Raw genomic sequence first — 12274 nt, 5'->3', positions numbered from 1 at the left:
GGGATCGAACCTGGGTCTTCCACACTGCAGGCAGACTCTTTACCCTCTGAGCCACCAGGGAAGGTCACTTGATGTCTTCAATTAATTGAAAATTCTATAGACCTTGGGTCTTGGGTGATGGCAGTTTGAAACACCTTTACTTTCTAATGAGATTGGAACCAAGGGCAAGAACGGGTGGAGATAGTATTGCATGTTCAGTTCTGAAGACAGCAAGACCAAAACAAAGATTTTTTTTTTTTCCCAGCCATTCCACAAAAACCAGTAATCCTATAAAATAAGTACCTCTTTGGGAACTTCTTTGAATTCAGATAATGCCCCTTGAGGAAATATTTGCCTCCAGCCATTTTTCTCTCCAGCTTAAATGTTCTCAAGTTGCATTGTTGCATCAGGTGGAAGGCACCTTCGTGTGGATTTTGGGTAAAGGTGCTGACAAGGTGAGCTTTCTTCACCTGCGTTGTAGGTCATCTGCATTTGGAGTAACCACTGGGTAGGACGTTTTTCATCAAGGAAGCGCTATTACATGAACCTTCTAGTTCTGGGGAATATGTTGGAGATAGTCTTCCAATTCAGTTCATTCTTCTCCAGAGAAGCTTGGCAGAGAATGTTGCCTGTGTGTATGCCGTCATTCTCTCATTCCCTTCGCTCCCCAGGCATTCTGAATCTTCCTAAGGAAGTGTGTATGAATTTTTAGTAGAAAGAGATACACGGGGATCTTATTTTATTTCTTCTTGCAGAACATCAAGCCCAGGGACCAACCGTGGCAAAAGGCATGAGGCATAGACGGGACTGAGTTAAATGGTCCCTAGGCACCGAGTAGGACTGAATTAAATGGTCCCTAGGCACCGAGTAGGACTGAATTAAATGGTCCCTAGGCACCGAGTAGGACTGAGTTAGATGGTCCCTAGGCACCGAGTAGGACTGAGTTAGATGGTCCCTAGGCACCGAGTAGGACTGTTAAATGGTCCCTAGGCACCGAGTAGGACTGTTAAATGGTCCCTAGGCACCGAGTAGGACTGAATTAAATGGTCCCTAGGCACCGAGTAGGACTGAGTTAAATGGTCCCTAGGCACCGAGTAGGCACAGCCACACATTCCTCATCTTCCTGACGGTGGTGTATTGATCGCTCCCCAGTTCCTTGCACATGTTGATTAATAGGAAAAACTGTAAGGGAGTTTTGCTTTAAATTGGTATAAAATATAGCAGGTTACATTGTTGATGTTGAAAATAAAACATGGAAAGCTTTCTTACAGCTCTGAAAATCTCGCTGCAGCCTGAATATGGGGATGGTGGAGGCTGGTGGGCTGACCAAGGCTTGTATTTAGCTGGGCACTGGTTTGACTCCCAACTTGCCACTCTCCATTGTGTGATGTTGCATAATCTTTAGTGCTCTGATGGAATTTCTCATTGAGCTCTGGCTTTAAATGAAGAAACAGGAAAAATACCTGGCCCTTAAATTCAGTGGCTGTGAGTGATCATGACACCTCCTTTTATTTTCTCTAGGCTCTTTTTCTGCTCATTGGGTCTGACCAGCTTGGCAAAAGTAATATGCAGACTTTGAGACTCACGTAGTGGGTTTTGGCAGAATGTGGAAGTGATTAATTAAATGCCACCCCCTCATGGGCCATATTAAAAGCTGAATGAAAATAGAAACTGTGTAATATCTGATAACATTTGGTGGAGAAGAGGGAGACAAAAGGAAAGAAGGATTAGAGAGAAAGGGACACATAAAAAGCTAATTTTAGAGCATTCTGAACGCAAAGTGTGATTTTCTATCCTTGAAGTATCAGCATGGCTGTCTGAGTCTCTGAAATTATTGGGTTACTAATTGCTCCTGCCTCTTCCTCACTTGGGCCATTCAGACCAAGCCATGCTCTTAAAAATTCAGTAGCCAAATCTGATTGCTTGGGATATAAGCATAAACTCTTTATGTGTATCTGATGGTACTTAATTGGACAGTACCAAATCATGGAGGAAAATTTATTGGTGACCTTGTCTCCTTCAAAACTTTCAGAGTATTTGGAAATGAGCCTAATACTCAGATTTGGGGAATCCTGAAACCTTGGATTGGCAGGACAAGATTCATACTTTATATTGTGTGTGTTTTTATTTTCTTTCATTGCATAGTTTGCCTTTTTTTTACTTACTGATGGTCTTGAAAATGTTATTTGGAAATTGAAATGCAGTGAGCATAAACATTTTAAATACCTCGGCGGCCTGCGTAAGTAGCTGGGCAGCCTCTGGCAGGCATCCTTGTTGTTTCAGTTGCTCAGTCGTGTCCGACTGTTTGCGACCCCGTGGACTGTAGCCTGCCAGGCTCCTCTGCCCATGGGACTCTGCAGGCAAGAATACTGGAGTGGGGTGCCATTTCCATCTCCAGGGGGCCTTCCCAACTGCGGGACTGAACGTGTGTCTCCTGCATATGGCAGGTGGACGTTTTACTGCTGCGCCACCTGGGAAGCCCATCCTACTTACTAGTTAGGGGGAAAGCTGACTTACCGAATGGGCGTTTGCTGGACCATCTTTTGGTAATCTCCTACTTTTCCTTTTGGGGCTTCCCAGATGGCTCAGTGGTAAAGAAGCTGCCTGCACTGCAGGAGACACAGGAGACCCAGGTTTGATCCATGGGTCGGGAAGTTCCCCTGCAGGGGGGCATGGCAGTGCCCTACAGTGTTCTTACTCAGAGAATCCTATGGACAGAGGAGCCTCATGGGCTGCAGTCCATGGTGTCTCAAAGAGTCAGATAAGACTGAAGCGACCGAGCACAGCACTTTTCCTTTAACGTCCTTTTCCTTTTCTTTAACACAGAGATGTGTTCTGGGGGGAAGAACTCTCTGAATTTGTTTGTTACCTCAAGGAGAAGGTGGTTCTGAATATGTCTACTTTTAAAGTCCTGTATGGCTCTGGGAGTTGGTGATGGACCGGGAAGCCTGGTGTGCTGCAGTCCATGGGGTTGCAGAGTCGGACATGACTGAGCAACTGAACTGAACTGGTATTGCTTGAACACCAAAATGAAAATAAAACAAAAGAAAGCAGCCTTGCTCAGAGTCTTTTAAAAGGCATTTTAATAGTTAATGAGATTTTGCCCCATACCCTCATGAGTTTCATTTAGTTCTGAAATAAAAATTTACGGCTGTTCTCTCAGCTGAGCTGATACTAGTTTAAGGGTGGAATTAAGTTCACACCTGCTCTAGCATAAAAAGCAGCCTCGATGTGACTTCTTGAAAATGTTCACAGAGCAGAATGAGAGAACCCAGGACCCCTACAATTCTAACCGCAGACTGGTGCTCTTTGCAAACACTGAGGACTCTGTTTCATCAGTCGGCTCTAATTTGCTGAGATTGTCCATTTCTAGCCCTCCCTCAGTTACCCACTTTCCTCAAGATAGGATGTGGCCGTGGAAACACAGTTGGTTTGCATAGGCAGTGGATCCACATTAACACTGTAAAGTATACGTATGGGAAAATCTTTGCATTTGCTAGGCCATTTAGCTGTTCAAGATATGGTCCGTTAGTCAGGCAAAGTACAATGGCTTTTCTGAGTGCTCTAGTTAAGGGGCAGGATGTGTAAAGCAGTGTACACTTAGGTGGATAATTAATAATTAGTGTAGGCTTGTAAGGCTGTAATATAATATATAAATTTCAGCACCTGTTAAAGTTTTATCAGAGCGGATCACCTTTCCTTACTAAGAGGGAGTATTCCTCCCTAGGGAAAAAGAAAGTGCCCCCGGTGCACGCAAAGATCTTAGTTAAGGGAGGGCTGGTTTTTACATCAAGGGCGATTTTCCAAGGTCATTGTGGTTAGGCAGCCTAGTTTAGTGGTCACCTTTAAATAGCATTCCTATACAGTTTTATGTGTGTTTGACTACAGATGACAAAACACAGTTTAGAAAACATGTTTGGGCGCATTCTGATATTTGGGGACTGTTGATTTGCCAGAGAAGCTATGTGTCTGACACTTTGTACCTCTTTGAAAAGTAACCCGCCAGGCTCCTCTGTCCATGAGATTCCCGTTCCCTTTGCCAGGGGATCTTCCCGACCCAGGAATCAAACCCGAGTCTCCTGTGTCTCCTGCGTTGCAGGCAGAGTCTTCACCCAGTGAGCCATCAGGAAAGCCCTATATTTGGAGACTGTTGATTTGCCAGAGAAGCTACCCACTCTCACCCTGTCATCATCCCCTCTGCAAAACAATGAGGGCTGTTCATTTTATAATTTGCTGACAAGTAAATATTCAGAGGGAGAGCTTTTTCTGGAGGCTAAGTTGGATGGAGTAGAGAAGATAAAACTTCGATCCCACATTCTGTTTTTGGCTTGGTTGTGTCGCAAGTGGTTTTGACACCTCATATCTTAGCTTTCTGGATTTTTAGATGGAGAAGAAGTTCTCCCTTAAGCAGGGAGGGAAAGGGCAAGTCACATATTTGTGAAAGCAAAGCAGAATATCTTACTGCTTTAAAAGTTGATCATCTTCTTGGTAAATAATATTCATGTGTTATCAGTATGTCTGCAATCATATGGTCCTCAGTGTATGTATTTTTTTAACCATCCATATGGATTTTATTTATACTCAAAGCCAATGATATGATAAACTGCAGCACTCAAATTAGCCTTTGGTTCATTCATTCATTCATCGAAAAAGTGCTTGTGGAAAATCTGTGTCATGCAGGCTCCTGTTAGGTACCTGAGAGCGACATGCTGCTTTTCTTGCTTTCAGCATGGCCCACAGTCTAAGTAAGGATTCAGATGGGTGTCAGGTCACAGAATTAGGGAGCTATTCAATATGTGCATGGGTGCTGTTAGATTATATATTTGGGATACCAACCATCAGCTACCTCGTAATAATGGCTGAGATGTCCTGGTGCTTACCGTATACCAGGCATCCACCTATAATTTACACTTATAATCTTGTTTCTTTCTTAGGCATTGTCATTGCCTTTTTTGGGGGGTGGTGCAGTTGAGGATCAGGGAGATGGAAGTACCTGTACTGTGTTGTGCAGTAAGAGGCAGAGCCCAGATTCAAAGCCCTTGTTCTGAACCACCCTGCACTGCCTCCCTTGTAGGGAACACGGCCAGAATTCCCTGAGGTGCAATAGCAGTTAAGCGTGTGTTCAGCTGCAACTAATGGGATACCTGATAATAGTAGGTTAGTCAAACAAAGATGACTTTTTCCATCACTTAAGAGGATGTCTGGAGGTGGGAGTTGCCTGTGTGAATTCAGCAACATCAGTGTTGCCATCTTTCCTTTCTGCCCTCCTTAACACGCTCATTTTAATCCTTCATCTTTTTCTCTCGTCTTGCATTTCTCACAAGATGTCTGCTAAGCCCCAGACACCATGTCAGAGTTCACAATAGGAAATTGGAGAGGCAGAGATTAGAGTAACATCCATACCTAATTGTATCTCATTCCTTCAGGAGGAGGGGGAAAGCATCCCCAGAAACACGTGGGCTTTAGCAAGATTTTGCTAACAGCTTATTGTTCAAATCTCTAATAGACATTTACTCATAGCTGCAAGGGAAGCTGGGAAAGCGAACTTTTACAGTGTTAGTTGGCACCGGGATTCAGGCAGGCAAGAGAGAAGGGCATTGGGCATGGTCATTGGATGAATCAATATGAATTTTATTGTATTATAAGTGATAATGCCTGAGCTGATAGGGCCATCTTGGATGAGTTGGAACCATCCAGGTATAAAGTAAATTGTCAGGTGAGAGAAAGGCAGGCGTGTACGAGCTAGAGGATGTCATGGGAAACGCGGAATGAAGAGGCTTCCGAAGACTGAGACATAATTCCATAAGGTCCACAGAGGAAGCAATGACAGGGAAACTGGGTTAGAACCCTCACTTCAAAAAAAAATGAAGAGTCTTTTTTGAATGGTAGGGGAAGGAACCTGGATTATCAATGAAGCATGTAGTGAACTATTCAAGGGTTGCTTTTCAGTAGTGGAATAACTGATTGATTTGTGGTTTTGTGGTTCAGTCTAGCCACAGTGTGAATAGGAAGCAACGGGACAGACAGGGAGATTGCTCAGGAGGTGATTAAAGCAATTCCAGGAGGAAATGATGAGAAAATGGACTGAATCAGGAACAATGAGGATGAAGAGGAGGATATGAATTTGAGCAATATTAAATGGAAGGAAATGGCTGGGCTTGGTAACTGATGGATAAGGGAGGAGTCATCCTTGGCTTGATGTCTGGCTTGGGGCAGCTGGGGGGATGGTGGTATCATTCATTGAGATGTGGATTATGAGAAGAGAAGTAGGTTATTGGGGAGTAAGATGGTAAGTGCAGTTTGGGAGGTAATGAATTTTTGAGATATCTGTGGGTGAATTGACTTGTGATTCTGGGTGGGGATTGCAGATTTGGCCTACAGTTTTCCATATTTTGGTAGTTGAAGTCATGGGAAGGGATCCATTACCAGAGAGAGGGGAAAGGGAACCTATTTTCTAATTAATCGTTTTGCTTTCTAAAGAACTTAAGTTGAAGGGGACAATGCATCCATCTCATCTTTATCTCCCGTAAAAACTTGATATCTTTAAGAAAACTGGGTCATTCTTGATTTGATCACACAGTCATTTCAGTGTTATATTTAATCATTCATCTCTAACATGCTGTTCATAAATTCTTTGTTCCTTCTTCCCTCCCATCCTCTCTCCCGCCGCCTCTTCTTCCTTTCTCCCTCCCTCCCTTCCTTTCTTCTCTCCCTCCCTTGCCTCTTTCTTTGTTCCATGAAGACAGGTTGGATTGAACCTTGTTTCAGAACATTCATTTACCCACCATTTGGGAAGACATCACAGATTCTTAGAAGTGGAATTTAGAGCTCTCCTTGTGTGCTTTCAGATTTACATCAGCTTCCTTCCCAATATAGGAATCTTTCTAGATGAAGCCCTAGGAAAGTTGTTGGCACAATGACAGGCTGGGTAATGCATAAACGGATGGACCCCAGCAGGCATTCCTTCCGCTGCGTCGGCGCTCAGCGCTCCCTGCGTTGGGGAAGCCACTTCTGACAACGGCAGTTCATTGCACTGTGACAGCTGTGACTTTCAGAAAGTTCTCAATTTTGTAGCTATCAGCCTGGAATACTAGTTTTCTCTTCTGAAGCTACCTGGGATTGTGTCTTTTCTCTCTTTCCCCACGTTTCCCATGATGATAAGTCTTGCTTCCTCCCAAAGTGTCACTGGGAAACAGGCAGCATTATCACAGAGATTTAACCACACCTTGTATTCTTGGTCACTGCCCTCTGGGTGTGTTTCACTTAGTCTCTCCCTCTCCACGTGGTGAATCCAGCAGCGAGTTCGTCAGCAGTGAGTCTGCTTTCGTTTTTCATGTTACTGCAGCCTGAGGTTTCACTTACACACTCATGTTTTGGCATTGATTGGAAATTGAGCTCCCAGTCCACTCAAATTATGAAATATTTTTAACATCAACTGCTTTACAACAGGTTTTCCACTTCCTTGTGTAGAATGGGACTTTGTATTAATCCTCACTCATTAGATTCTTCTTGTTGGTTTTGATCTGCCAGTGTGCCGTCTGCCCACATTTTCACTCTCTCCAGCCAAGAACCTGGATTGTGTGATGTGAAGCAGCGTTCACTCTTGGGCTTAATCCTGACTCTACCTAATCTTCCACTGAGTTCCCTCACTTATGTGTTGAGGATAATTAATGAGAGCCATTTCTGTAATTGTGGATCCTTGTCTTTACTGTCAATATTCTGCCCTCTGGAGAGAAGCCTTAAGACAAATAGTTCAATGACTGCTGGAAGAAGCAAATTCAGTTCTTCAGTTGTGGGATCTACCAAGTTTACCAGGTGATAAATAGGATATAAAGTTGCAGTTGGCTGATCATTATTAACTGGCTACCTTATTTGGGCTAACAAATAACAAAAATCTTAAGATTCCCTGAACAAAAGTCCTAAGCGTCCACCACCTACATCTGATGTTAAGACGAAAAATGACAAGATGAGCTAAATGTTGATGGTAGATGCAGAAGGTTAAATGAATATTTGGATTAACAATGAAGATAAATTGAGAGGTATTATTTCCTTTAGAGGGAGTTTTCCAGAGGATGCCTTTAAATCGAGACTATGAAAATTAGACTCAAGACAACTTTTCAGGAACACAGTTCCTGTAACAAACAAGATCCCTGGAGAGCCCTGTGTGCACTCCCAGAGTGCTAAAGAACAGAATCCTACTGCAGGATAATAATCTGATAGCTGGATATACTCAGAGAGAGGGGATGGATTCAGTTCAGTTCAGTTCAGTCGCTCAGTCATGTCCAACTCTTTATGACCCCTTGAACTGCAGCACGCCAGGCCTCCCTGTCCATCACCAACTCCCGGAGTTTACCCAAACCCATGTCCATTGAGTCAGTGATGCCATCCAACTATCTCATCCTCTGTTGTCCTTTCTCAGCATCAGGGTCTTTTCAAATGAGTCAGCTCTTTGCATCAGGTGGCCAAAGTATTGGAGTTTCAGCTTCAACATCATTCCTTCCAGTGAACACCCAGGACTGATCGAGTCTTCTCCAACACCACAGTTCAAAAGCATCAATTCTTCTGCACTCAGCTTTCTCTATAGTCTAATTCTCACATCCATATATGACTACTGGAAAAACCATAGCCTTGACTAGATGGACCTTTGTTGACAAAGTAATGTCTCTGCTTTTTAATACGCTGTCTAGGTTGGTTATAACTTTCCTTCCAAGGAGTAAGCGTCTTTTAATTTCGTGGCTGCAACACCATCTGAGTGATTTTGGATTAGCATCCCGCAGTTTGTTTTATAAATGAGCAGTGGAACTGTACACAAGGTCTAGGTTGACCTGAACCTAGGTCAGGTTAGGTCAGCCTGACTTGATTTCATAAGAAATGTTGTAATGGTGACAAGTCTTCAGGGACGTACTTAGTACACTGTTGGCAATTGTGGACTTCTTTGTGGACAAACCATTCTTTGGATTCCTTTGTTTGGTCACGTCTATGAGAAGTATGAATGTTTCATCACCAAAAGTCAACCCATCTTGGTTCATCACACCAGTGTGTAGGACTTCTTTAGCTTTAAGACCTCAAAGTCCTTCTGTGTACCTGGCTTCTGTTTTGGTCATTGTGTGTGGATTTTGATCTAGTGCCATTGGAAGGGGCTTTCCTGGTGGTGTTAGTGGTAAAGAACCCAGCTGCCAATGCAGGGGATGTAACAGACGCAGGTTCGATCCCTGGGCTGGGAAGTTCCCCTGCAGGAGGGCAGGGCAACCCACTCCAGTATTCTTACCTGGAGAATCCCATAGACAGAGGAACCTAGCTGGCTACAGTCCATAGGATCGCCAAGAGTTGGACACGACTGAAGCAATTTAGCACACACACACACACCACTGGAAGTCTGGCCATTTTGAGAGCGAAACTTTGAGCTTTCATTGTGTCTGATTACTTGTACAACCTGAGAGGTTCTTCTGTTTGCTAGGAAACACTCAAATTTTCTCTGCCACTTTTAAAAGCCATCTTGACCTCCTGCATAGTATTTATGCTTTGGCAACCATGGCCAATGCTGTGTTTCAAAAGAGTCAAGACTTGGAGCTGTTGCTTCTAAGAAGCTGATGGGGCTATAGAATTTATTCAGCTACTACTCTTTTCTAAACCAAAGTAAGGTTATATTTTTCACTTTCATAGACAGACAAATTAAGGTCTTTAAAATAAAACCCACTTCCCCTTTTCTTTCTTCTTCAAATAATCTGGAGCAAAAAGCTTATTGGTTTTCTGTACAACTGCCTTGTTTTAAAAATCAAATTGAAGACCAACTTGATTCTGCCTGCAGAGCAGAGCTATCTGCCTTTTTAGAAAATCTGGATGGTTAAATTGGAAGCACGTTCTGCACATGGTTTAGCAGTTAGTAGCCTGGAAAATGACCCAATAGCCAAGATAGTATTTTTTTTTTTTTTTAATTTTCATTGTAAGTGCTTGTTTAAAGTTTAAGCCTGTAATTGACTGTTTTGCACATTGTTCATTGTTAATTCTTTTCAGGCTGTTATAGTTTGTAAATACATTGCCTGCTAAGTTGTGTCAGTGTAGGAACATTAGTGCTATAAGAAAATCCAGTTAAATGTGGTGCTTAAAATCATTACCAATTAGACTGGTTCAGCGTGCTTTCTTAGTGATCCTAGGAAAGTCACTTTATATTTGTGCAGATTTCTGCTTATTTAAAATAGGTATAACTGTACACACACATGCATATTTTAAGTTGAAGGGCAGCATTGAAGTTCAAACCATGCAACTATGTTGTAGCTTGCTGAAGAGTTTCTGCTGTTTGGTGGCTACATTACTCAGTGCTTTTCTTTGGCTCCCTCCATCTGTTCCATGTCGGAGGGGCAAAAATCCTTCTATTTTTCAGTTTTACTATATTTGTCGGCTGGTATCTCCCAGGAAGCTCAGACTGTTTTCTTTTGCATAGTTTATATTTGAGAAATGATTTTTAATACACATATTGCTTGAAGTTTATTCCATTTAGATGGATATGCTAATCAAATCAGGGATTTCCTGTATTCTTTCAGTAATTTTTTAGTTTAGAAGAACTAGATATCACTTGAAATTACAGGTACAAACTAATACTGGCTGATAATTAAAGGTTACGAAAATTGCAGTGGAAAAGGAGTTAAATTGTGCCTATCAGGTGGCAAGGGCCACTAGAATATGGACATGATGGAAAATAACGAGGTGGATAAAATGCGATTTATCTCAACATGGTATAGAAAGAAAAATTGTGGTGGGATATGTACTGGATGTAGCTTAAGCTGTTTATCATTATGTACAAGTGGAAACTTACATGAAACTCCTCTTGATTAAGTTTTATGTGAAACAAAGGGTGTGATTGGAAGTGTAGAATTCAAGAGTATTTTCAGAGCATGATGATAATCCAGCCGAGGCTTCAGCAAGTCCGTGGTCAAACTAGAGAAGAGAAAGAAAAAGTGAGGAAGCGTCATTTGGTGTGATGCAGATTTGTGACAGAAGTAGTGGTTTGGACCTAATGGATTGTTGCACTAGATGTGGTCATCAGACGATGCTCTTCAGAGCAAATATTACCTGAACCATTGACTTAAACACTGAAATACGCAGGAGATGTGTAGGCAGACCTGTAGCCTTTCTGTCCCTTGAAACCCAATTTAACAGTCAGCCTTGAACTTTAGATGCTATAAAAGCAGAAGGAGAAAAAGAGGAGGATAAGTAGTGAAAGAGAAAGAGTGGGAAAAGGCATGCATATTCAGAGATACGATTCAGTAAGTAGATGCTCCAAAGTCAATACTATGTAAAAATAAAGACACTCTAATAATATTCCTACTATCAGGCTAACAGGATCAGAAACTAAAGAGCACAAAGCAATTATTTATTAAGAAAGGCAGAGATGACATTGAGTGTTGTAGAGGAGGAGACTGCCATGATTACAGGAAGATGTTAAGAATATAAAAAAAATTCCCAAATTAAGAGTGGAAAAAAGGAAGAGAGATTACCTATGAGATGATGATAAATAATAATGAGTTACTTCTGAGAGCGCCCACAGAACAGGAGGTCTGAAAAGTGGTTTGTCAAGCCTCGAAGAGATAGAAAGGGTAATTTATTGACAGGCAGTGGAGACACTGCTAAAAAATAAATGAATTTTTCACCTCACTGTTCACAAAGGAGGATGGGGGACAGATGCCAGAAACAGACATAAATTTCCCAGGGGAGAATAAAGAAAAACAAAAAAAAGCAGGATCCTGCCAAAACTGGTGATCAGGGGTTGAGAAGGGAAACTAATAAAACCCCTAAAGCTTAGCAGCAGTCACCTCAAAGTCTAGAAAAAGTTATAGAATGGAGAAGAAGCTGATTAACTCTGTTTCTTAGAATGGTTGGAGGTAATTTTGAAGGTTTGTATTATCGAGTTAATCCATTAGACCTTTGAAATTTACCCTTCAAGGAAATAAGCTAGTTGGCTGTACAAAATTTAACTTAGGTCTTGGAATAACCAAGACCTCTTTTTTGTCCCTTAAGTCCTCAGTTTTTTGTTTTTTTTTTTTTTCTTTTTAGTTACCCTGCTTTGCTCAGTTTTTAATATTTAAGTGTTTGTTAAGTGTTTATTGAACCTTATTATTGTTTCTAGAGAATTCTTTGAGCCATTGATTGGGCCAGGGTTTATTGGATACTCCTTAGTGCCAGGCAGTGTTAGCTCCTGGAACACGGTACTGAAAAAAACAGACATGCTCTTAGGGTCTGTGAAGTCACTGCATTCTCACTCCTATAAAGTGGAAAGGTAAAGAAAGGTCCTTGATTT

The 12274-nt window shown here is 42.0% G+C and overlaps 1 protein-coding gene across 19 annotated transcripts in view; it reads left to right on the top strand.

Moving 5' to 3' along the window:
* TCF4 (transcription factor 4) overlaps nt 1-12274 on the top strand; it is a 386161-nt gene that overhangs the window by 143410 nt on the left and 230477 nt on the right. The window lies entirely within an intron of this gene.

The sequence above is a fragment of the Bos taurus genome, chromosome 24 (genome assembly GCF_002263795.3).
Source record: "Bos taurus isolate L1 Dominette 01449 registration number 42190680 breed Hereford chromosome 24, ARS-UCD2.0, whole genome shotgun sequence".
In the NCBI taxonomy this organism is placed as follows: Eukaryota; Metazoa; Chordata; class Mammalia; order Artiodactyla; family Bovidae; genus Bos; species Bos taurus.
Note: the sequence above shows the minus strand (reverse complement) of the source record. Positions and strands in the feature narration are given on the sequence as shown.